The sequence below is a fragment of the Anabrus simplex genome, chromosome 4 (assembly GCF_040414725.1).
Source record: "Anabrus simplex isolate iqAnaSimp1 chromosome 4, ASM4041472v1, whole genome shotgun sequence".
Taxonomy (NCBI): Eukaryota; Metazoa; Arthropoda; class Insecta; order Orthoptera; family Tettigoniidae; genus Anabrus; species Anabrus simplex.
In genome coordinates, this window is record NC_090268.1 from 197,971,614 (window position 1) to 197,996,009 (window position 24,396).

Sequence of the window (24,396 nt, forward strand, 5' to 3'; positions counted from 1 at the left end):
GTACCTCGCCAGGCAGCCTCACTTGCTATGCTAAGGAGGGGCCTTGTGTGGGTATGAGAAGATTGAAATGGATAGACAAGGAAGACGGATGTCGCGCTGAGTGGCTCACACGGTTGAGGTGCTGGCCTTCTGAACCCAGCTTGGCAAATTCGATCCTGAACGTGCGCAAATACGTCAGCATCGTGTCGGTAGATTTAGTGGCACGTAAAAGAACACCTGCGGGACTAAATTTTGGCACCTCGGCGTCTCCGAAAACCGTAATGGTAGCTACTGGGACTTAGCAAATAACATTATTATTATTAGGAAGGCGGATGGAAGCGGAAATGGCCTTACGTTAGATACAATTCCGGCATTTGCCTGGAGGAGAAGTGGGAAACACGGAAAACCACTTCTATGATGGCGGAGGAAGGAGTCGACCCTCCCTCCACTCAGTTGATCTACCGAGGCTGAGTGGACCCGGTTGCAGCCCTCGTACCACTTGTCTAATTTCGTGACAGAGCCAGGAATCGAACCCGGGTCTCTGGGCGTGCCAGCTAATCACACTGACCACTACTCCACAGAGGCAAATATAGTAATAATAATAATAATAATAATAATAATAATAATAATAATAATAATAATAATTGTTCCGGGGTTACCCGTGGAACGCAGAGGTGAAAGAAGGGCCGGGGTGAATGGGTCTAACTACAATGTCAAGGATTGAATTCAAAAATTAAACTGAAGGTGATATTTTCAGAACTCAAAATTTAATAAATTTTACAGGTACAAGTAGCAAACTTTAACCAAAGTCTAGGAAAGGCAAGATTCAGAACCTTAATTCTTTGGGCTTTAAGCCCCTAGCTTTACATTTCCTGAGCTATGAGCTCAAATTTACAAAAGAGCACAAATTTACACAAGGGCAGAAATCCCCTAATTTATGGAGCACTTGCTTCCTAAATACAGTGTCAAGCCTCCCAGAGGAACTTTTTACAACACTTGAAAAGAGTTGACGTGCTCTCAGTTTCTCAAGCCTACTCAAGGCAACACCAAAAAATCTTACACTCTTTGGCCTTCCATGGCCCAATTTACAAATAGAAATCTTATTACACAGAGGTATCTAGTACCCAACCTACAGGGCCTTAGTGAAAAACAATAGTTTAAATAAACAGCCCGAGTACAATTTGAATGGAGGCGAAGACTGAGCTCCACAAATTTAAAACCTATAAGGCACTTGGGCGACTAAACAGGGGCTATTCCCATACTACTGAGGTAGCACGCATGAAAATAACTTTCATACATTGCAGAAACGAAAGGTTACAAAAACGTGGCACCTCAAACCAAGATGAAGGGTACTCCACTCTATCCCCGATTTACAGTTAAAGATTTTATGAAATTTTTACATTAGCCGGCAGAAGTTACATTTTAGAAAATAAGGTTACATAGTTAAGGATTCGGACCTTTCCCCCGGGTTACACTGCGGAGTAGGCAAGAAAGAAAGATGTTATGTGGCCATTACCTGGTAGATGTACTGGTGCGTGATGAAAGAGGTCGCCCGCCTCCTGCTTTGACACACACACTTAGTAAGATGACAGTCAATTGGCCAAGAGACGTGCAAAGCCGCAGTATATAAACCCTCAGGGAAGGTTCGAGATCTTTCACAAATAAACCAGCCACACTCTCTCAATTTCATTCGTTAATTTAAAAGTTACACTCAAAATCGAAGAAGATTGTGATTGGTAGAAAATTAATTATCGAAATTAGGGATTGGCTAGATTCAAACCTGGCGAAAATAAAAAGGAAATATTGCCAACCCAAAAATAAATGAACATCAATCAGTAAAAATAAACTTATGAATACAAAACTTCTTTGAATTATAAGTTCTTATACCTCCCACCAGGGCGCATGATCATAGTTTTTTTAGTGTCATCTATGGGAGAATGTCCAAACTTCTTGATGAATGGCAAACAAAACAAGTAGAAATTCACACAGTTCAGGAAACTTCACAGTAACAAAATTACATCAGATTCCAGTGGTGACATCTTCTGAGTAAATTTCTAAGTTGGTGTAGTTTCTGTTTCACTGTTTCACCAATAGAGGAGTTCTTTTAGGCGCTAATTTTGAATGCGCGGCGTAAAGGTGTATCTCCCGGTACAATAATAATAATAATAATAATAATAATAATAATAATAATAATAATAATAATAATAATAATAATAATAATAATAATAATACTTTTATCTATTTACCCTCCAGGATCGGTTTTTCCCTCGGACTCAGCGAGGGATCCCACCTCTACCGCCTCAAGGGCAGTGTTCTGAAGCTTCAGACTCTGGGTCGGGGGATACAACTGGGGAGGATGACCAGTACCTCGCCCAGGCGGCCTCACCTGATATGCTGAACAGGGGCCTTGCGGGGGGTGGGAAGATTGGAAGGGGTAGACAAGGAAAAGGGAAGGAAGCGCCAGTTGCCTTGAATAAGGTACCATCCCGGCATTTGCCTGGAGGAGAAGTGGAAACCCACGGAAAACCACTTCCAGGATGGCTGAGGTGGAAATCGAACCCACCTCTACTCAGTTGACCTCCCGATGCTGAGTGGACCCCGTTCCAGCCCTCGTACCACTTTTGTGGCAGAGCCGGGAATCGAACCCGGACCTCCGGGTGTGGCAGTTAATCACACTAACCACTACACCACAGAGGCGGACTATAACTATGGGTCAACTCTTTATCACCCGGAAGCCATCAATCATATCAACAAGTTATATAACGATCCGCGATCTCGTTTCATTCCTTTGATTCCGATTATAACCTTCACACCTTCGTAGACTGAGATATTACCGCTTACTATGTGTGTAAACGACTGTGTGGTCCCATGGTGTAATGGTTAGCACTCTGGACTCTGAATCCAGCGATCCGAGTTCAAATCTCGGTGGGACCTAGTATTTTAATTACAAGGTGATACAAGTTTCTTAATCCTCTGATGCATTTCTTTCCGTTCTCAAACAATATTAACTTTGACAGTCTTTCTGCGTGATGAGTAATGTTTGGATGTTAAGGAAAGCTCATATATCATTCCTGAGGTCATTTTGTAGTCCGCCTCTGTGCTGTAGTGGTCAGTGCGATTAGCTGCCACCCCCCAGAGAGTCGGGTTCGATTCCCGGCTCTGCCACGAAATTGAAAAGTGGTACGAGGGCTTGAAGGGGGTCCACTCAGCCTTAGATGGTCAAATGAGTAGAGGTGGGTTCGATTCCCTTCTCAGCCATCCTGGAAGTGGTTTTCTGTAGTTTCCCACTTCTCCTCCAGGCAAATGCCGGGATAGTACCTAACTTAAAGCCACGGCCGCTTTCTTCCATCTTCCTCGTCTATCCCTTCCAGTCTTCCCAATCCCCACCTAGACCCTTGTTCAGCACTAGCATTTGCATTTGCCAGGAGGAGAAGTGGGAAAAAAACGGAAAACCACTTCCAGCATGGCTGATGTGGGAATCGAACTCCCCTCTACTCAGTTGATCTCCCGAGGCTAAGTGGACCCCGTTCCAGCTTCCGTACCATTTTTCAAATTTCGTGGCAGAGCCGGAAATCGTACCCGAGCCTCCGGACAGTGACACCTAATCACACTAACCACTACGCTACAGAGGCGGACAATGAAAATTACTTATTGTTAATTTCGACTTCGACTTAGGACATGATTTAACAACAAAATGATGTGACAAAATCACTCATTCCTGACACTGCTTGACATGGACAAAGAAACTGCACCGGGCGAGTTGGCCGTGCGGTTTGGGGTGCGTGGCTGTGAGCTTGCATCCGGGAGATAGTGGGTTCGAATCCCACTGTCCGTAGCCCTGAATATGCTCTTCCGTGGTTTCCCGTTTTCACACCAGGCAAATGCTGGGGCTATAACTAAGACCACGGCCGCTTCCTGCCCTCTCCCAAGCCTTTCCTATCCTATCGTCGTCATAACACCTATTTGTGTCGGTGCGACGTAAAGCACCTAGCAAAAATAAAAATAAATTCAATACACTTTTCGCAGCCTATTTAACCCTATTAAGAACAATCTCGTAGTATTTTAATTTACCGCCGATAATAAACGAGTAATCTTCACACTAAGAATGGAACATTTCATTTACACTACAAATCTACTTAAAATTTCGACAACCCTTGCATTACAGCCAATTCTGCACTTCTTTCTGCCAGCCTCTATATTTAGTACGCCATAGTGCTTGCCATAATTACTGTAGACTGATCCATTCTTCTTTATGTTTTCATAACACTTTTTATGTGTCTCATACATAGAAATAATATTTATAGTAAAATATGTATTTTTTTCTTCCTTAGTCCGTTTACCCTCCAGGGTTGGTCTTTCCTTCGGACTCAGCCTCGAATGCAGTGTCCTGGAACGTGAGACATTTTGTAACGGATCAAACACCCTATATAGATAATTAACAACAATTGCACGCTGGACGCCAGGTTTCGAAATTAAATTTAATTTGAAACCGAATTTAGAGTCCGCCTCTGTGGTGTAGTGGTTAGCGTGATTAGCTGCCACCCCCGGAGGCCCGGGTTCGATTCCCGGCTCTGCCACGAAATTTGAAAAGTGGTACGAGGGCTGGAACGGGGTCCACTCAGCCTCGGGAGGTCAACTGAGTAGAGGTGTGTTCGATTCCCACCTCAGCCATCCTGGAAGTGGTTTTCCGTGGTTTCCCACTTCTCCTCCCGGCGAATGCCGGGATGGTACCTAACTTAAGGCCACGGCCGCTTCCTTCCCTCTTCCTTGTCTATCCCTTCCAATCTTCCCATCCCTCCACATAGCATAGCATAGCATAGCAGGTGAGGCCGCCTGGGCGCGGTACTGGTCATACTCCCCAGTTGTATCCCCCGACCAAGAGTCTGAAGTTCCAGGACACTGCCCTTGAGGCGGTAGAGGTGGGATCCCTCGCTAAGTCCGAGGGAAAAACCGACCCTGGAGGTTAAACAGATGATGATGATGATGACCGAATTTAGATATAAAAAGTACTAAACATAATTTAATGAGACTATCTCGGTCGTAAGGTATAGGGATACTAACCATTAAATACCATGTGGAAAAACATAGGGGGCCTACTAAAAAGTCAATTATTTTACGACGTTGAAAGAAAAAAGTTTAATTTTAAAAAAAAGATGAATTTACGTAAAAACGAGTTTTTACCAAAATTAAAAATTACTGACTGAGATTACAATTCATTACTACACGCGCGGACTTGCGTTAACAGGGATTACTAATGCTCACCGTAGGTTGATCTTTTCGTCGTCTTCTTCCGTGGTTGATCGTTGTCGTCCCTCTTCCACCAGCATCATCCTTGTCATCTGCTTCATGGAATGGATTCCACCCTGAATCTATCACTCCCTATTGTGCTGAGTACCAATAACAAAGTACCAGCCTTACAATGTGAAATTCCACATCGGAATTAATTGAATAGAGAGAACGGAAAACATCCAGTCCTTCTATATTATTTGAACTTGTCTTTCTAAATAATCTGAGTAAGTCTCACAGAGCCGATAAGAAATGTTGAGTATAAGCACATCGTAAGCGATGCACTCAGCAAGCAGAGTGACTCTAAAAGCCCGTGGACTACCTGAGAATGGAGACTCAAGAAAGAAGGATGCAGAATGCAGAATACAGAATCAAAATCAGAATCAGAATGATCTTCACCCCGCCGTGTAGATCTATATAAATCCTCTTCATATTCCCACTTCCTCCCTTGTCACATGACATCTCGTTCCAATGAGAGCCGATATACGAGGTTTGTCCGGAAAATACGTATAAAAGTTGAATAATAACTTTATTTGACAATTATTCAGGTATTACAATATGGTCTCCTTCAAAGTACTCTCCCTGAGACAAGATGCACTTCTGCCAACGCCGTTTCCACTGTTGATAACATTGTTGAAAGTCTTCAGTTGTGATGCTGTTCAGTTGCCGTGTCGTTTCTCCCTTGATGGCTTCCACATCACCCAAGTGCCGCCCCCGAAGCACCATTTTGCATTTCGGGAACAGGAAGAAGTCACAAGGGGCTAAATCGGATGAATAAGGCGGGTGGTCTGTAACGGTGATTTAGCTTCGGGCCAAAAACTCACACACAACGAGCGACGTGTGAGCGGGCGCATTGTCGTGATGAAGGATTGTCTCCGTAAACTTGTTGCAAACACTCAAAAATCTCACGGCCATTCTTACCTAGTTTGGCAAGAAACTTGATGTTGATGCGCTGTTCCTCAATCAGAGAGAGATCCATACCGACGGCAGGTGAAAACGGGTAACTTTCAACAAGCAGCCGCACACTGCTACTGACACGTAGAGCTCTCCGACTCGAACTGAGCGTTGAGAAGATTGGCGACAACAGCAGTGCCACCTGGCGGCGCCTCCACGATACGTGATACGTCACCCCGACGGATTTATACGTATTTTCCGGACAAACCTCGTACTTCATCACCCTGTCGATATACAGATGAAGTGTCTGTCCTTGACAGAAAAAGCCCTCCTGATAGGAGCACGTGATATGGGGTAATTTTGCGTCCCAACAACGAAATTATGTATCTTCCTCTTGCTGTTGGGTACGTTTCCAAGAACCTTCCAAAATTAACCTTCCTGGACTATGGCGAGACACCAAGTAGCCTGTTAGCGCAAGACCTGTCTTGACATTACCACGGAATATTCTAATATATTACAATTAAAAATTATTTCTCGTTCTTACGTACAATTACATAAATGATGATGATGGACGTTAATAATGAATAAATTACATATGATACATAATACATATATATACAATTAATTCGGGTGGGCAATCAAATTATGTAAATGTCGTGGCGACCACGATTATTACAATTTGGTTGGGGATAACAACTGGGAAGGGGACCAATACCTCGCCCAAGCGGCCTCACCTGCTATGCCAAGGGATGGAATGATTGAAAAAGATAGGAAAGGAAGAGGGAAGAAAGCGGCTGTGGCCTTAAGTTAGGTACGATCCCGGTATTTGCTTGGAGAAAAGTGGAAAACCACGGAAAATCTCTCCAAGGGTGGATCACATGGGATTCGAACCCCTTCTACTTAGTTGTCCTCCTCAGGCAGAGTGGACTCCGTTCCAGACCTCGTACCATTTTCCAAATTTCGTGACAGAGCCGGGAATAGAACCCGAGCGCGGAGCTAATCACACTAACTACTACACCATAGAGACGGACACCCGTAGAAAAACGCACCAAATGACCCTCGTCTATCAGTTGCTTTCTCAAACAGCCCCACCTACCTATCGTCCAATTTTAAGCTTCTTTCTTCGTTCCACGAAATTAACACTCGTTCCGGATCACTACTTGAAATAGCACAGCATCGAACGAATACGTAGAGCCATTCATTTCTTGTCTCCGCTACGAGGTTATGGAATACGATCCCGGATGATATTAAAAAGTCTTGCTCGTCTAGGACATTTAAAACAGCCTACCGTAAATTCCTCCAGAGTACATATAGTTGACTCGAATGAATGTAAGGGAGAATGACGTGTGAATGAAACCAAAAATGACGTACTAGATTTAAGTTCTTAGGCTAATCCCATTTACGTTCTTACTACTCTCATTTAAGGCTATAGACCAGGGATGGCGAACCTTTTCCAACTAGTGTGCCATTTTAAGTCTGGTTTATAACTATCATATGTTGACTGTGCCACTTTTTATTTTCCATTAGGGGATGTCTACAACCTACAACCCTTCCCCCCCTGGGACTTCCTTCATAAATTCCCGATTATGTTTCATAATATGCCATTTATTTCTTCATTTACAGATTCATTTCATTATTTATTATACATATATCTGGTAAATATATTTGATTGCATGTTCCGTGGCGCTGTACCTCAATTATAGCCACGGCGGTTTCCTTCCCACTGGTACGCCAATCCCATTTTCGCCACAAGACCTATCTATGTCGGTGCGACGTAAAACAAATTGTAAAAAAATAGTTATTAGATACAAAATTCAAAAGTACTAATATTGCGAATTGACTTAACTTCCTCCATTAGCTTCATTATCATTCCATGTTGTAGCTTGTATGCTCAACACTTAAACTAATTCCCCCCTCATCACATTTTCATAACGAAATCTAAAATTTAAAAAAAACAGGTATAATTTTTTGTAAGGTCACATTTTGCTTTCATCAAAACATACTGCATACATGTGGGAGTTATCCAAATTAGCTTTCAACTGCTCCGAAACTTCTTCACTCATTTTTAATATTCTATCCTTGACAGCAGTTCAGCTGACTGGCATTACTTTAATGTGTCGGACGTTAATAAGAAACTTTGTTTCAACAACTCACCGTCAGAAATCGGTTTCCCATGCATGCTGTACTATGCAGTGAGACAGGTGGAAACAACCGCACTGATATTATTCCTTGGCCGAAAAGATGATGGAAAAGAATTAGTTTGATTTGTGCAATGTTCGATATTTTGTTAAACGAACTCTCTTCTTTCTTCATTTGAAATGGAACAAATATTCGAATGATCAGTCTCGAAGTTGCGCTTTACATTAAATGTGGGGGATACAATTGTTTTCGAACACAGGCAACACATCTTTTTATCAGTCCGAATTCCCTTGGCCAGAGTTCTTGAAAAATACGGTCACCACCTTTGTTAAGTTTCTGCTCTTTTCGGCACCGAAAACATGTTTGTGATGTCCGTATACAAAACCATCAGAAAACGACACTATTTCACTTGACTTTCGGACCTATCAGTGTAGCAGTGTTGCCATATTGCACGTCCGAATGGAACTAGTATTTAGATTTTCGATATTTATTTCTTACACGTGAAACTTTATATGTATTGTCTGCAGTGCAAGACGCATATATCAAATATTATTATGTTCATGCATGTGGCGTGCCACCGAAATCGTGTTCGCGTGTCACCTAGTGACACGCGTGGCATAGGTTCGCCATCCCTGCTATAGACTGTTCATAGAAATTGACTACATAGTAACATCGATTTTAGTACACTCAGATCGTAACATACTAGGTAATTTATTTTAGCCTTATATTTGAATAGTTTTTCTTTAAGCTAGTTGTAGATATATTCTTTAGGTTATAAGTTGATTTTTTTGTTATTATCCACTCTCTATTTATCCTATAATTTTTCATCAGTAGTAATCTTAATTAATTGTATTATTGTAATAATATCTCAATAACAGTAATTGATTACAATGATACTTTAGATTAATACTATAAAAATAAGAAAAAATTGTATGTGGTTAAGTGTAAGAGAGGGCCAAGAGCCCTAACTTCGCCACTTAATAAATAAATAAATAAATAAATAAATAAATAAATAAATAAATAAATAAATAAATAAATAAATATACCCTTTTTATTTCTAACACGTTTCAAAAATAGTCTTCCCAACTCGGAATGAGATTACGAACAGTTTATACAACAGCCGAAATCCGTTGGCAGTACGTTATTGTTGCTCAAACCAATTTTATGAAATTTTAGTGTGGAAACACGCAATTAGTCCGCCTCTGTGGTGTGGTGGTTAGTGTGATTGGCTACCACCCCCGGAGGCCCGGGTTCGATTCCCGGCTCTGCTACCTAATTTGAAAAGTGGTATGAGGGCTGGAACGGGGTCCACTCAGCCTCGGGAAGTCAACTGAGTAGAGAGGCGGTGGGGGGGGGGGGGTCGATTCCCACCTCAGTAATCCTGGAAGTCTTTTTCCGTGGTTTCTTACTTCTCCTCCAGGTAAGTGCCGGGATGGTACCTAACTTAAGGCCACGGCTGCTTCCTTCCCCCTTCCTTGTCTATCCCTTCCAGTTTTCCCATCTCCCGCAAGGCCCCTGTTCAGCATAGCAGGTGAGGCCGCCTGGGCGAGGTACTGGTCATCCTCCCCAGTTGTATCCCCCGACCCAGAATCTGAATCTTCAGGACACTGCCCTTGAGGCGGTAGAGGTGGAATCCCTCGTTGAGTCCGAGGGGAAAACTGACTCTGGAGGGTAAACGGATTAAGAAAGAAGAAAGAAAGAACACGCAATTAAAATACAATTTTTACGATTAGCATTGAAAGGTATGAATTTTAACTAAGTTCGTTTTGCCTCTTCTTTGAAGTAAGTCCAAGTCCGCTCTAACTCAGTAAACCAAAAATAATCATAGTCCCAAATTTTACTTTTCGAAACGCGAAACCATCAACAGTCACGAACAGTGGACTGGTCACTGACAAACAACAATGACTTCCTTTCCCACAACACCTATTTTACAGTATATACCGTACATTAGGGTGACCATAAATACGCCATCATTTCGCTTGTAAATACTTGGAAAATCACTGCTTTGCAGCCAACAATTACATCGCATAGCTCGTAACTCTGAACTACAGGGTCTCACAAATTCTCTTCAGTCTGAAAGTGTAGACAACAAGCAAGTGCATAGCACTGAAGCTTATGATGAAAACAGCAACCTTACTGATTAATTTACCAGAAGTGTCACCTAGACTACCTCTCGTTTGCCTTTCATGGGAACCTTCCGGGCGTTTCTATTATTATTATTATTATTATCATTATTATTATTATTATTATTATTATTATTATTATTATGTAATTATGCAAGTTGATGAATGCTGGAACTACCACTCTGGATCAACTCTTTATCACCCTGAAACCACACAATCAATTTATATAAAGATCAGTGATACCACTTCGTATTTTACAACATTCAAAACCTCCGTAGACTGAGACAACACTACTAGGTACGTAGATAAACGCTTCTGTGGTCCCATGGTGTAATGGTTAGCACTCTGGACCCTGAATCCTGCAATCTTCTTCTTCTTCTTCTTCTTCTTCTTCTTCTTCTTCTTCTTCTACTTACCCTCCAGGGTTGCCTTTTCCCTCGGACTCAGCGAGGGATCCACCTCTACCGCCTCAAGGACAGTGTCCTGAAGCTTCAGATTCTGGGTCGGGGATACAACAGGGGAGGAGGACCAGTACCTCGCCCAGGCTGCATCACCTGCTATGCTGAACAGGGGCCTTGTGAGGGGATGGGAAGACTGGAAGGGATAGACAAGGAAGAGGGAAGGAAGCGGCCGTGGCCTTAAGTTAGGTACCATCGCGCATTTGCCTGGAGGAGAAGTGGGGAACCACGGAAAACCACTTCCAGGATGGCTGAGGTGGGAATCGAACCCACCTCTACCCAGTTGACCTCCCGAGGCTGAGTGGACCCCGTTCCAGCCCTCGTACCACTTTTCAAATTTCGTGGCAGAGCCGGGAATCGAACCCGCGCCTCATGGGGTGGCAGCAAATCACACTAACCACTACACCACAGAGGTGGACATTATTATTATTATTATTATTATTATTATTATTATTATTATTATTATTATTATTATTATTATTATTATTATTATTATTATTATTATTTCTTGCGTTCCGGCCTTCTAAGGACCACGTTACAATTTCAATTGTTCCTCCTTAGTTGTTCTTTCCTTTTCCTCCAGTATTCTTTCACTGTTTCACTGTGTTTCTTTTTCCTGTCTTCAGTCCACTTTGTGCCTGTTTTCCTTTACTTCCTCCCTTGGAATCCTTCCATTTGTAAGACTTTCTTCCTAAAAATCTTTCTTTCCAATAATTCTTCTTCTCGTATGTTGTTCCTTTCCAGGTCTTTCTTGACTTCTTGAATCCAGGTGGTAGTTGATTTCTTTTCCCAAAGGTACTTGAAAATTCGTTTAGTTAGTCTATTGTCATCCATTCTATAAATGTGTCCAAGAAATAGCAATCTCCTTTTTCTTATTGTTTCTGATATGTTTTCTACGTTCTGGTAAATTTCATTGTTACTTCTTAATTTCCAAAACTCTGCAATTCTTAGAGGACCTAATAATTTCCTTATAATTCTTCTTTCTAATATTTCTAATTTATCAAGCTTGTAGTTCAGTGCTAGACATTCGCTGGCATAAAGGCATTCTGGTTTCACTACTGTGTTGTAGTGCTTTATTTTAAGTTTTCTTGATAAGCACTTTTTGTTGTAAGTATCCTTAGTTATACCGTACGCTCTTTCCATCTTTTGTATCATCTCCTCTATAGCAGATTTTTCTAAACCATTTTCTTGAATTGTCTCACCCAAATATTTGAATTTCTTTACCTTTTCTATTTGACCAATATCCGTTACTAAAAACTTTGGGGCACTTTTTATATTCGTCAAAAATTTTGTTTTCTCGGCAGAAATTCTCAAGCCTGTCATGTTGGCTGTCTTTTCAAGGAGATTGACGTGCATTGCTGCATCTGTAAGGCTTTCTGAAAGTATGGCAAAGTCATCTGCAAATTATTATTATTATTATTATTATTATTATTATTATTATTATTATTATTATTATTATTATTATTATTATTATTATTATTATTATTACTATTATTCATCTGTTTACCCTCAGCGAGGGATCCCACCTCTACCGCCTCAAGGGCAGTGTTCTGGAGCGTCAGACTCTTGGTCGGGGGATACAACTGGGGAGAATGACTAGTACCTCGCCCAGGCGGCCTCACCTGCTATGCTGAACAGGGGCCTTGTGGAGGGATGGGAAGATTCTAAGGAATAGACAAGGAAGAGGGAAGGAAGCGGCCGTGGCCTTAAGTTAGGTACCATCCCGGCATTCGCCTGGAGGAGAAGTGGGGAAACCACGGAAAACCACTTCGAGGATGGCTGAGGTGGGAATCGAACCCACCTCTACTCAGTTGACCTCCCGAGGCTGAGTGGACCCCGTTCCAGCCCTCGTACCACGTTTCAAATTTTCGTGGCAGAGCCGGGAATCGAACTCGGACCTCCGGGGGTGGCAGGTAATCACGCTAACTACTATACCACAGAGGCGGACATTATTATTATTATTATTATTATTATTATTATTATTATTATTATTATTATTATTATTATTATTATTATGCAACACGATGAATACTGGAACTATCACTATGGGACAACTCTTTATCACCCGGAAGCCATCACTCATATCAACAAGTTTTATAACGATCGGCGATCTTGTTTCATTCTTTTGATTCCGATTATAAACCTTCGAAACCCTCGTAGACTGAGATATAATAGCGCTTACTAGGTGTGTAATTTTGTGTGTGGTCCCATGGTGTAATGGTTAGCACTCTGGACTCTGAATCCAACGATCCGAGTTCAAATCTCGGTGGGACCTTCTTTTTAATTACAAGGTGTTACGAGTTTCTTAATCTTCTGATGCATTTCTTTCCGTTCTCAAATAATATTAACATTGACATAGTCTTTCTGTGTGATGAGTAAGGTTCGGCTGTTAAGGAAAAATCATATTTCATTCCTGAGGTCATTTTACAGTCCGCCTCTGTGGTGTAGAGATTAATGTGATTAGCTGCCACCCCCGGAGGCCCAGATTCAATTCCCGGCTCTGCAACGCCTTTACCGCCTCAAAACGAAGAAGAAAATGGGTGTATGAAATAAATAAATACGAGAGAAATACCGTGAACTGATTTCATTTGAAGACCGTCTTTTCACATATTTTAGCTTTACAGCGTCATTTATTTATTTATTCATTCAATTGAAAATAAATAAGTAAATAAATACCTTCTGCGTTTCCGTCTTCTTTGGCATATCTTAGTAATAGGCGTGCCGTGTGTGGTACAAGTTTTCATGAGCACGCACTAGATCACATCTCTGTGTCTTCTGGAGGCAATGTTCACTGTTGCCCGCGCGAACTCTGTAGGAAACTACAAGCCGAAGACAGCCCGCCACGGTCTCCATCGCACCGCCACGTCATCTCGCGTTCTGTTTGAACAGAACGATGCAATATTGCAGTAAACAGTGCCCTCGGCACGCAGTGTGATCTGACCGCGTGGACAGTTCGGTTTCTGTTTGACTGAACCTCACCGTGTCGTAAGCAACAGTCAGCCTGATCTAGAGAGCCAAGGATAACGAACGCCCAAGAGGAACGGTCGTGCTGACCACACAACACCTTATAATCTACAGGCTTTCGGGCTGATCAGCTGTCACTTGGTAGGCCATGGCTTTCTGGGGCTGTTTCGGCATGGGGTAGGGTAAGCAACAACCAGGTCGACGAAAACAGCACCAGTTCTGAAATCCATCCTCGATGTGCTAAGTAAGGTTCAGCACTTGCTCTGTGCACGATCGTCCTGGTTTGAGGCCTGCCTTTTGATTAATCAGTTTACTGTCTACAAGAGAAGTCATTCTGTTGAGTATAAGGCGTTCAAATACCGGCAGTTTAAAAAAGGTCAGTCATGAGAGACAAAGCCTGAAGTTCTTGGGATCATCTGGTGTCTTACATGATTTCAAGAGTGCCACCACTTCTGCCTTGAACCAGTTTGGGAGGATCATCTCAGAACGGATACAAAAATTGAAGAAATCAGTTAACCATTCCAAGGTCTTTGCTCCAACATTCTTGATCTGTTCATTCCTAATACCATCTAAACGTGCTGACATTCCTACTTGAACTTTTAGATGGTGTTTTTGAGTTCCTCGTGGGTAAACGGTATATCCAGACAAGCAGGTTGAGCAACTGCTGACTGGGTGAGGTGTGGGAGTCTTTTCCGCATGGATTTATCATTCTTCCCATTCATGATTAGCTGATGGGTCACTTGATCTGGAGTAACATTATAGTGACCTGCGTTGTATTGTTTAATGCCAGGTAGTCGGTGATTTGTTGTACTGTTCATGCTTTCTGGCTACTCTTTGACATATTGATCTCAGAGATAGTCTTCTGCCGGCTTTTCTCTTTCTTTTACCTATGAGTTCATTAAGCTTGTTTGATGTGCTGGTAACCTCCTCAGAGAAAGTATTTATTCAGTTGGTAGCATGGAGTTCTTTTAGTAGAGACTAGCTGATGTACCCTGCTTCGCTACAGAATTCTACATTGTATACAGAATTCTAGGTTAGGTGGCGTACACGTTGTGAGCAAGATTGTATGAAATTGCATAGCTCTTAGTGTTACCCTAGAAACGCGACGGGGAAGTCGCCAAACATCTTTTCTCATATGAAGACTGAGTTAGGGAATTTTCACTGTAACGGTAGACCCGCTTGCATACCATCAGTCACAATCAGGTTGGGGAGCTTTCATTATATCGGTAGGCACTCACTCTCCACCTGCCTTTTTTACATCCTCATAAAGACTGTCTTAGTGGTTTTCCCAACTGAAATGAACATACATTACAATGACGTCAGTAGGAATGGTGCGATAAAAAGCAATGCTTTCATATGAAATAATCAATCAAATGGAAAACCACACATTTTCTAACTTTTAACGAACAGGACTGCGCTGCCGATCTAACAGTCCCAAGTTCCAGAGCTGGAATGACCAAGGCGCAGACTGCCGTGGGCCGTGAACACTCTTCGTCCTTTTCGGTGGGGAAAGGGTCAAATAGTGGCGACTCCCAGGGCAAAGACTATGCCCTTTTTCTAAACTGTTTCCTAAGAGTACCGATGAGTCGGAAAGTATCAGTTCACTACACTGGCGGCGGAAAAATCTATCTGACCTGGAGGAAAATTTTTCCTCCAAGCCAGAGGAGAAACAGCCTCTTCACTGCTATTTAGGAATAAAATTAATGTATAATTTAATAAAAATGAAAAGGAAGAAGCTTTTCTTAAGAAAAGGCTCTTTTCGGGGTTGAATTTTGAGTTATTTAGTGAATTTTGCTGCTATAATTTGGAATAGCCCTAATTGTTATACTAGACCATGCCATACTACTAATACTACTACTACTCTACTAAGTGAGCCTCTGCCTTAAGTATGACCACTGCTCATTCAAAACAGAGCGTCAGAGTAGGGATCGAGTAGCTAGAATACTATGATGTACCACTCTGTGTTACGTACCAGCTGTATCAGAAAATGTACGAACCAGAGGAATGGCATGTTAAAGAGTAAAGTTTTCTAACTCCCTGGCTATTTCCCGCCAATATTCAGTCAGGCTGTTATACTCGGTACGCAGCAGTAATCCCATCTATCGGAGTTGAGAGGCAGCATAAGATACAAAGAACATCACAACAAACAATGGTCAATGTAATGTTATTGTTGATCAATGTTATGCGCTTACGATATTGTAGGTCTTCACATTTCAATCAATCAATCAATCAATCAATCAATCAATCAATCAATCAATCAATCAATCAATACTGATCTGCATTTAGGGCAGTCGCCCAGGTGGCAGATTCCCTATTTGTTGTTTTCCTAGCCTTTTCCTAAATGATTTCAAACAAATTGGAAATTTATTGAACATCTCTCTTGGTAAGTTATTCCAATCCCTAACTCCCCTTCCTATAAATGAATATTTGCCCCAGTTTGTCCTCTTGAATTCCAACTTTATCTTCATATTGTGATCTTTCCTACTTTTATAAACGCCATTCAAACTTATTCGTCTACTAATGTCATTCCACGCCATCTCTCCGCTGACAGCCCGGAACATACCACTTAGTCGAGCAGCTCTTCTTCTTTCTCTCAATTCTTCCCAACCCAAACATTGCAACATTTTTGTAACGCTACTCTTTTGTCGGAAATCGCCCAGAACAAATCGAGCTGCTTTTGTTTGGATTTTTTCCAGTTCTTGAATCAGGTAATCCTGGTGAGGGTCCCATACACTGGAACCATACTCTAGTTGGGGTCTTACCAGAGACTTATATGACCTCTCTTTTACATCCTTACTACAACCCCTAAACACCCTCATAACCATGTGCAGAGATCTGTACCCTTTATTTACAATCCCATTTATGTGATTACCCCAATGAAGATCTTTCCTTATATTAACACCTAGATACTTACAATGATCCCCAAAAGGAACTTTCACCCCATCAACGCAGTAATTAAAACTGAGAGGACTTTTCCTACTTGTGAAACTCACAACCTGACTTTTAACCCCGTTTATCAACATACCATTGCCTGCTGTCCATCTCACAACATTTTCGAGGTCACGTTGCAGTTGCTCACAATCTTGTAACTTATTTATCACTCTATAGAGAATAACATCATCCGCAAAAAGCCTTACCTCCGATTCCACTCCTTTACTCATATCATTTATATATATAAGAAAACATAAAGGTCTGATAATACTGCCTTGAGGAATTCCCCTCTTCATTATTACAGGGTCAGATAAAGCTTCACCTACTCTAATTCTCTGAGATCTATTTTCTAGAAATATAGCAACCCATTCAGTCACTCTTTTGTCTAGTCCAATTGCACTCATTTTTGCCAGTAGTCTCCCATGATCCACCCTATCAAATGCTTTAGACAGGTCAATCGCGATACAGTCCATTTGACCTCCAGAATCCAAGATATCTGCTATATCTTGCTGGAATCCTACAAGTTGAGCTTCAGTGGAATAACCTTTCCCAGAACCGAATTGCCTTCTATCGAACAAATTATTAATTTCACAAACATGTCTAATATAATCAGAAAGAATGCCTTCCCAAAGCTTACGTACAATGCATGTCAAACGTACTGGCCTGTAATTTTCAGCTTTATGTCTATCACCCTTTCCTTTATACACAGGGGCAACTATAGTTTTCTTCCGACTCTGAAATACCACTCTTATCATAGTCGGTACGTTAAAACTGAATAAAACATAAATGACCGGAAATTGTATTCTCTATAACTTTAGTTCTGTAGCACTTTTCGATGGGACCAATGATATAAGTATTTAAAAATTACGTTTTAGGCGCCTTCCCCTAAACTACAATTTCATCCAGGGTGAATATAATTGTTTATAGTTTAGACTATAGTTTCTTATTCCCTGACTCTATAGGCCTATACCGATTTTCATTAAATTCTGTTTACTTATTTTCTCGTGGCTGGGCGTTGATATGGACATCGCAACAAAAATACAAATTCATGAATATCTCTGTTATCATAGCCATTACGGTAAAAATGTATAGAACATAAATTGTAGGAAATTCAATTTTATATAAGTTTGGTTATGTAGTATTTATCGGTACGACCGCTAATAATATAAATATTTGAGAATTACATTTTAGGCCTCCCACTAAACTACCATTTCATTTAGCATTAATTACATGATTTATAGCATATATTGTTGTGGCTCATTCTCAGACTTCGCATACCAATTTTCAATGAGATAGGACCATTAATAATGCAAATAATTAAGAATTAAATTTTAGGCCTTCCCTAACCTACCATTTCACTCAGCGTGCATAAAATTATTTATAGCCTAGATTGTAGCGACTTATTCTCCTTATTTTTATAGCAGTTTTTATCAAGATAGGACCACTAATAACATAAATATTTGAAAATTAAATGTTAGGCCTTCCCCTAAACTACCATTTCAATCAGCGTGAATAAAATTATTTATGGCCTAGATTGTAGCGACTTATCCCCCCACTTTGCGTACTGATTTTCATTAAATTCTCTTTAGCCGTTTTCTAGTGATGCGTGTACAGACAGACAGAGACAGACAGACAGACAGACAGACAGACAGAAATTACGGAAAAGTAAAAAGTGCATTTTCTTGTTCCTGTGGACATGGCCGATACAGAAATACCATTCTTTTCAAATTCTGAGCAATGTACAGACAAAACTCTTATTTTATATAGAGAGAGATTTTTCCTCCTTAGTTAGTCCTGGAGTAGGACTTTATACTTCGCGTTCCGCTAGGAATAGTTTTTTTTTTTTAGATCTCTCGAATAGAAGTAGTGAAGTCCTTGTATCATTCACCGTTGGCGGGAATAGAAGAGTCCAGTTGTAGTTTGAACTGCTCCCAATCAGCCTCATTGAAACCAGTGGCGGCTAGTGATGATAAAAATGGGTGGGGCACATTCAACATATTAGGAACACTAGGAATCAATTAAATCAATTAAATTAATCTTACCTTTTTATTTCTTGTATATAAAACCGCGATTGTAGGTTCTATTTTTATCTTTGAACGATTTATGCTAAGCCATTTCTTTAGCTAATAATCTGTTTTCGTAATTAAGAGATTTTGTTTGTAAATAGCTCACTTGATTCATTTTAAAAACACTTATGCTCGCACAGGAATACACCCAGATACATCACACTAATCTTCACACACTTTTCAGACTTACAATGAACATCGATACCGATGGACACGATTAATCTAACAGAAACAGACACAGGTTTGCTACAAACACTATATACTTTTGCGCGCGTTAATAATACATATGCCGACAAGAAAGTGTAGCAGGGTGCTATCTAGTAGGCTATAAGAGAAGTAAGTTTAAAATACGAATTAGCGCTGAAGTGTCACGTCGTAGAAATACTGTGACCGGGTCAATGGAATTTGCCATAACCCCCTTCACCCCTCACAGCTCAGAGAATGATGGGATGATGTTCAGGTATAAGAACGAGTCGGTCCCATCCAGGATTAGACCTTTACTATCTTGCCTAGTTTAGTCCAGGGCTGCTAGAACAAGAACAACCATGGTGAACCATAGCCTCTTGAACTCACTGAAAGTGGTCGTGACAGTAATCGTGCATAATGTTGTTCTGATTTTTATAATAGTTTTAATCGGTGGAGGGGCACGTGACCTTGTGACCTAAAGGCAGAACCGCGCCTGATTGAAACTGAAACGGGATTGGCTTGATGAGTACAGGGGATTGATGCCAGATACAATTCTGCACATGATGAGTCGATGTTGGCTGTGTGGGAAGCAGTCACCCATAATTTTGATACATTAAGTTATTATATTGGTAATGATGAAGGTGTTGTCTTGGTTGGTATATCTAGATCAGCGCCTGCTTGTGAATGATTTGAACTGTTTGGAGTTGTATACGACCCTCAGATCATTTGCTTCTGCCCATCGCTCAACAGCTTTCCCACTTTAATTAGTCTTGCTATATCCCCAGCTCGACTGTGACTGTTCAGGTCGCCTGCAACAATCTTTGCAAATTGGTTACGGAAGTTTGCATATATATATTGTTAAGACGAACTATCTTGAAGGTGGTTTGTAAAATGATTTTATGGTGACCGAGCTCGATAGCTGCAGTCGCTTAAGTGTGGCCAGTATCTAGTATTCGGGAGACAGTGGGTTCGAACCCCACTGACGGCAGCTCTGAAGATGGTTTACCGTGGTTTTTGATTTTCACACCAGGCAAATGCTGGGGCTGTACCTTAATTAAGGCCGCGGTCGCCTCCTTCCCCATACCACCCCTTTCCTGTCCTATCGTCACCATAACACGTATCTGTGTCGGTGCGACGTAAAGCAACCTGTATATAAAAAAAAGATCTTATGGTGACAGCTTTGATTTCTTTCTTTCTTCATCCGTTTACCCTCCAGGGTTGGTTTTTCCCTCGGACTCAGCGAAGGATCATACCTCTACCGACTCAAAGGCAGTGTCCTGGAGCGTGAGACTTTCGATCGGAGATACAACTGGGAAGGAGGACCTGTGTCTTATCTGCTATGCTGAACAGGAGCCTTGTAGAGCGATGGGGAATTTGGAAAGGATATACAAGGAAGAGGAAGGAAGCGGCCGTGACCTTAAGTTGGGTACCATCCTGGCATTTGCCAGGAGAAATGGGAAATCACGATAACCACTTCGAGGATAGCTGAGGTGGGAATCGAACACATATCTTACTCAGTTGACACCGTTCCAGCCCTCGTACCACTTTCCAAAATTCGTGGCAGAGACAGGAATCGAACCCGGGCCCAAGCCTCCGGGGGGTGGCAGCTAATCACACTAACCATTACACCACAGAGGCGGACACCTTTGATTTCTACGGTAAGAATTTCAGAATCTTTCTTCCCACTGATGTCTGCGGACAAGATTGTCAGTCCAGGTAGCCTATGGGCCATACCTTCATAACCTGTATACACCTGTTACTGTAGTATTCTTCTTTTCACTTCCGAGTCTTCACCTTCGTTGTAGTATATCCTCTTCCACCCCCTGCCTGACAAACACTCATTTTTCAAATTTTTTCTAATACACACTTTCTTTCAATAGTCAGCTCTATTCCATTCTTCTATCCTGTCAGTCTCGCGTTGCACTTTATTTTATTTTTATGTTTTATTTCTTCTGCCACATTAGTCTCTGATTCAACTGATGAACTTGCTGTTTTATCCGCCACCCCCGGAGGCCCGGGTTCGATTCCCGGCACTGCCACGAAATTTTTGAAAAGTGGTATGAGGGCTGGAACGGGGTCCACTCAGCCTCGGGAGGTCAACTGAGTAGAGGTGGGTTCGATTCGCACCTCAGCCATCCTGGCAGTGGTTTTCCGTGGATTCCCAATTCTCCTCCAGGCAAATGCCGGGAGGGTACCTAACTTGAGGCCACGGCCGCTTCCTTCCCTCTTCCTTGTCTATCCGCTCCAATCTTCCCATCCCCCACAAGGCCCCTGCTCAACATAGCAGGTGAGGCCGCCTGGGCGAGGTACTGGTCATTCTCCCCAGTTGTATCCCCGACCCAAAGTCTGAAGCCCCAGGACACTGCCCTTGAGGCCGTAGAGGTGTGATCCGTCGCTGAGTCCGAGGGAAAACCAAACCTGGAGGGTAAACATATGAATAAGAAGAAGAAGAACTTGCTGATTACATTGCACGCACATACGATGAACAAGAAACAATTAGAGTTCGGTGCATAGTGAGCCATCTAGTGACGAACGAAAGCACTACTTGCTATCGACCAACAGTAAAGCATTTTTAAGTTCAAACCTTCATTATAGAGAAGTCTTCCCCGTGAACAGTCGAGAGCAAGTTCTCTGCGAAACATACAGAATTTCACCTTGTCATGTGACACGGCAAAAGCCAAAAAGCTTATTATGTCTACAATTACGAGCTGTGAAAATATCAATCTAAACTTACATAACTATCCGCGATCTCGCTTCATACTTTTCACTCCACTCAAAACCTTCAAAGCTGTCGTAGACTGAGATAGAACAGCGGTAAGTAGTAATCATAAGGAGTAATGCTACCAGTTAATAGGTCCTATGGTGTAATGGTTAGCACTCTGGACTTTGAATCCAGCGATCCGAGTTCAAATCTCGGTGGGACCTTCTATTTTCATTTTGGTGTAACTTAATTCTCAGATATAATTCTTTCCTCTCTCAAACTAAAATTAAATATTCTTGATTTTACGTTCCACAAACTACATTTTTTCAGTTTACGGGGACGCCGAGGGGCTGAAATTTAGTCCCGCTGGAGTTCATAAACGTGCCAGTAATCTACCGACACGAGGCTGACGTATTTGAGCACCTTCAAATACTACCGGACTGAGCTAGGATCGAAACTGCAAGTTGGGGTCAGAAGGCCCGTTCCTCAACCGTCTGAGCCATTCAACACGACTCCCTCTGAAACTTTATCGTAACATTGACGTACAGTAGTATTTCTGTATCATGAGTTATTCTGAATCTGGTGGGATTTTAAACATCATCGATATATATATATATTATATAGTTTTACATATAAAATTTCATGCGATGATCTGGCCACATTCGATATTACAAATGGGTTTTGGCTAGCATTGCTTCCACTTACTTGTTTCAGACTCCCCACGTTCATATTCATCCCTTGGTCAGATCATCTTCCTTTCTACCACCGGCGGTGTTAGGTTTTGAGAGGCCTAGGTCCTTCGTGGACTTTCCTGTTTGTTTTGCCGATACCGCAATTCTTCGAAATGCAGTCCTGTTCCCCTGTTGCACTTCCTTTTAAAACAATAACCACCATCACCTCCACCTGACCCATCCAGGAATAGATCCTGAGCCTCCCATTTAGTGGTAGGCAAGCTAATTTAAAAAGTCTTCTTCCTCTTCTTCTTAATCCGTTTACCGTCCAGGGTTGGTTTTCCTTCGGACTCTGGGAGGGATCCCACCTCTACCGCCTCAAGGGCAGTGTCCTGGAGCGTGAGACCTTGGGTCGGGTGATGGAACTGGGTGGGAGGACCAGTGCCTTAGCTGCTATGCTGAAGAGGGACCTAGCGGTGGTGGTGGTGGTGGTGGTGGTGGTGGTGGTGGTGGTGGTGGTGGTGGCGGAGGGTGGGGGGAGATTGGAAGGGATAGGCAAGGAAGAGGGAAGAAACCGGCCGTAGCCTTACGTTAGGTATCATGTCGGCAATTGTACCGGAGGTACACCCGCCCCGCGCATTTAAATTAAGTGCCTTGTAGAATGCCATCTGAAGTATAAAATTTGCAACAACTATCGCAAGAAGTTTGAATATTTCTCAACAGAAATCGCTACTCTAAACTTATGTTGTGCCCTCTGGTGTCCTCTGGTGTGAAGTTGAACTATTGACATTCTATATTTTATATGTAAAGGTTTCTTAAACTGGAACGTTTCACGTTTGTTTTTGATTTTCAAAAGTTATCAACACTTCGATCTCTTCCCGGCAATTCAAGGCGTCGGCCAATCAAAAATTTGTACATTTATTTATTCACCAATGAGAAAATTTTAATGTTTATTTGATTATCCAATGAGAAAATTGGGGGTGTGCCAGGGCCTTAGCCCAGGGTTTTCTGGAACTTTTCCCTCGTCTATGCAAGCTGGCACATTTTCGGACCAGGTTGTCTTAGTGATCGCTCCAGTCTAGAGTGTGTTTATAAAGGAGGCGGAAGCGCCTCGTCTATCTTCGGGAGGTACACCAGCTCAAGGTAATTGCAGATCTAGCTTAAAATCTGATAGTCTTTCAAAGCTAGCTCGAGGGGAAGGTTTCAGATCTTTTGTAATGTAACTTTATTTTCTAAAATGTAAATTTCAAGTCCGCCTCTGTGGTGTAGTGGTTAACGTGATTAGCTGCCACCTCCGGAGACCCGGGTTCGATTCTTGGCTCTGCACGAAATTTGAAAAGTGGTACGAAGGCTGGGACGGGGTTCACTCAGCCTCGCGAGGTCAACTGAGTAGAGGTGGGTTCGATTTCCACCACAGCCATCCTGGAAGTGGTTTTCCGTGGTTTCCCACTTCTCCTCCAGGCAAATGCCGGGATGGTACCTAACTTAAGGCCACGGCCGCTTCCTTCCCTCTTCCTTGCCTGGCCCATCTAATCTTCCCATTCCTCCGCAAGACCCCTGTTCAGCATAGCAGGTGAGGCCGCCTGGGCGAGGTACTGGTCATTCTCCCCAGTTGTATCCCCGACCAAGTCCGAATCTCCAGGACACTGCCCTCGAGGCGGTAGAGGTGAGATCCCTCGCTGAGTCCGAGGGAAAAACCGACCCTGGAGGGTAAACAGATTAAGAAGAAGTAGTAAATTTCAAACTCTTAAGGTAAATATCAAACTATTCGAAAGAATTTTACCGAAATCAGGGAACAGAGAGTGATGTATCCTCTTGTGTTCCCTGTCTACTTGATTGTGAGGTGACTATGATTTTGTAACATTTTATATCTTGTAAATTCTGTAACTTCGTCATTTTTCTCCATCTAGTCACCTCTGTAGTATAGTTTTAGCCTCTGTAACGTCGGGGCATAAACCCAAATAGGGTTTTATGCATTTAATGTAAATTTCTAGGAGT

At 42.1% G+C, this 24,396-nt stretch overlaps 3 non-coding genes across 3 annotated transcripts; all 3 read left to right on the forward strand.

Moving 5' to 3' along the window:
• Window positions 1-2,841: 2,841 nt before the first annotated feature.
• Window positions 2,842-2,913, forward strand: TRNAQ-CUG (transfer RNA glutamine (anticodon CUG)). Its single transcript has one exon. It is a non-coding gene; the product is annotated as a tRNA-Gln (tRNA).
• Window positions 2,914-13,082: 10,169 nt separating this feature from the next.
• On the forward strand, window positions 13,083-13,154 carry TRNAQ-CUG (transfer RNA glutamine (anticodon CUG)). The gene has a single exon. It is a non-coding gene; the product is annotated as a tRNA-Gln (tRNA).
• An 8,725-nt stretch (window positions 13,155-21,879) lies between these two features.
• On the forward strand, window positions 21,880-21,951 carry TRNAQ-UUG (transfer RNA glutamine (anticodon UUG)). Its single transcript has one exon. It is a non-coding gene; the product is annotated as a tRNA-Gln (tRNA).
• Window positions 21,952-24,396: the final 2,445 nt, after the last annotated feature.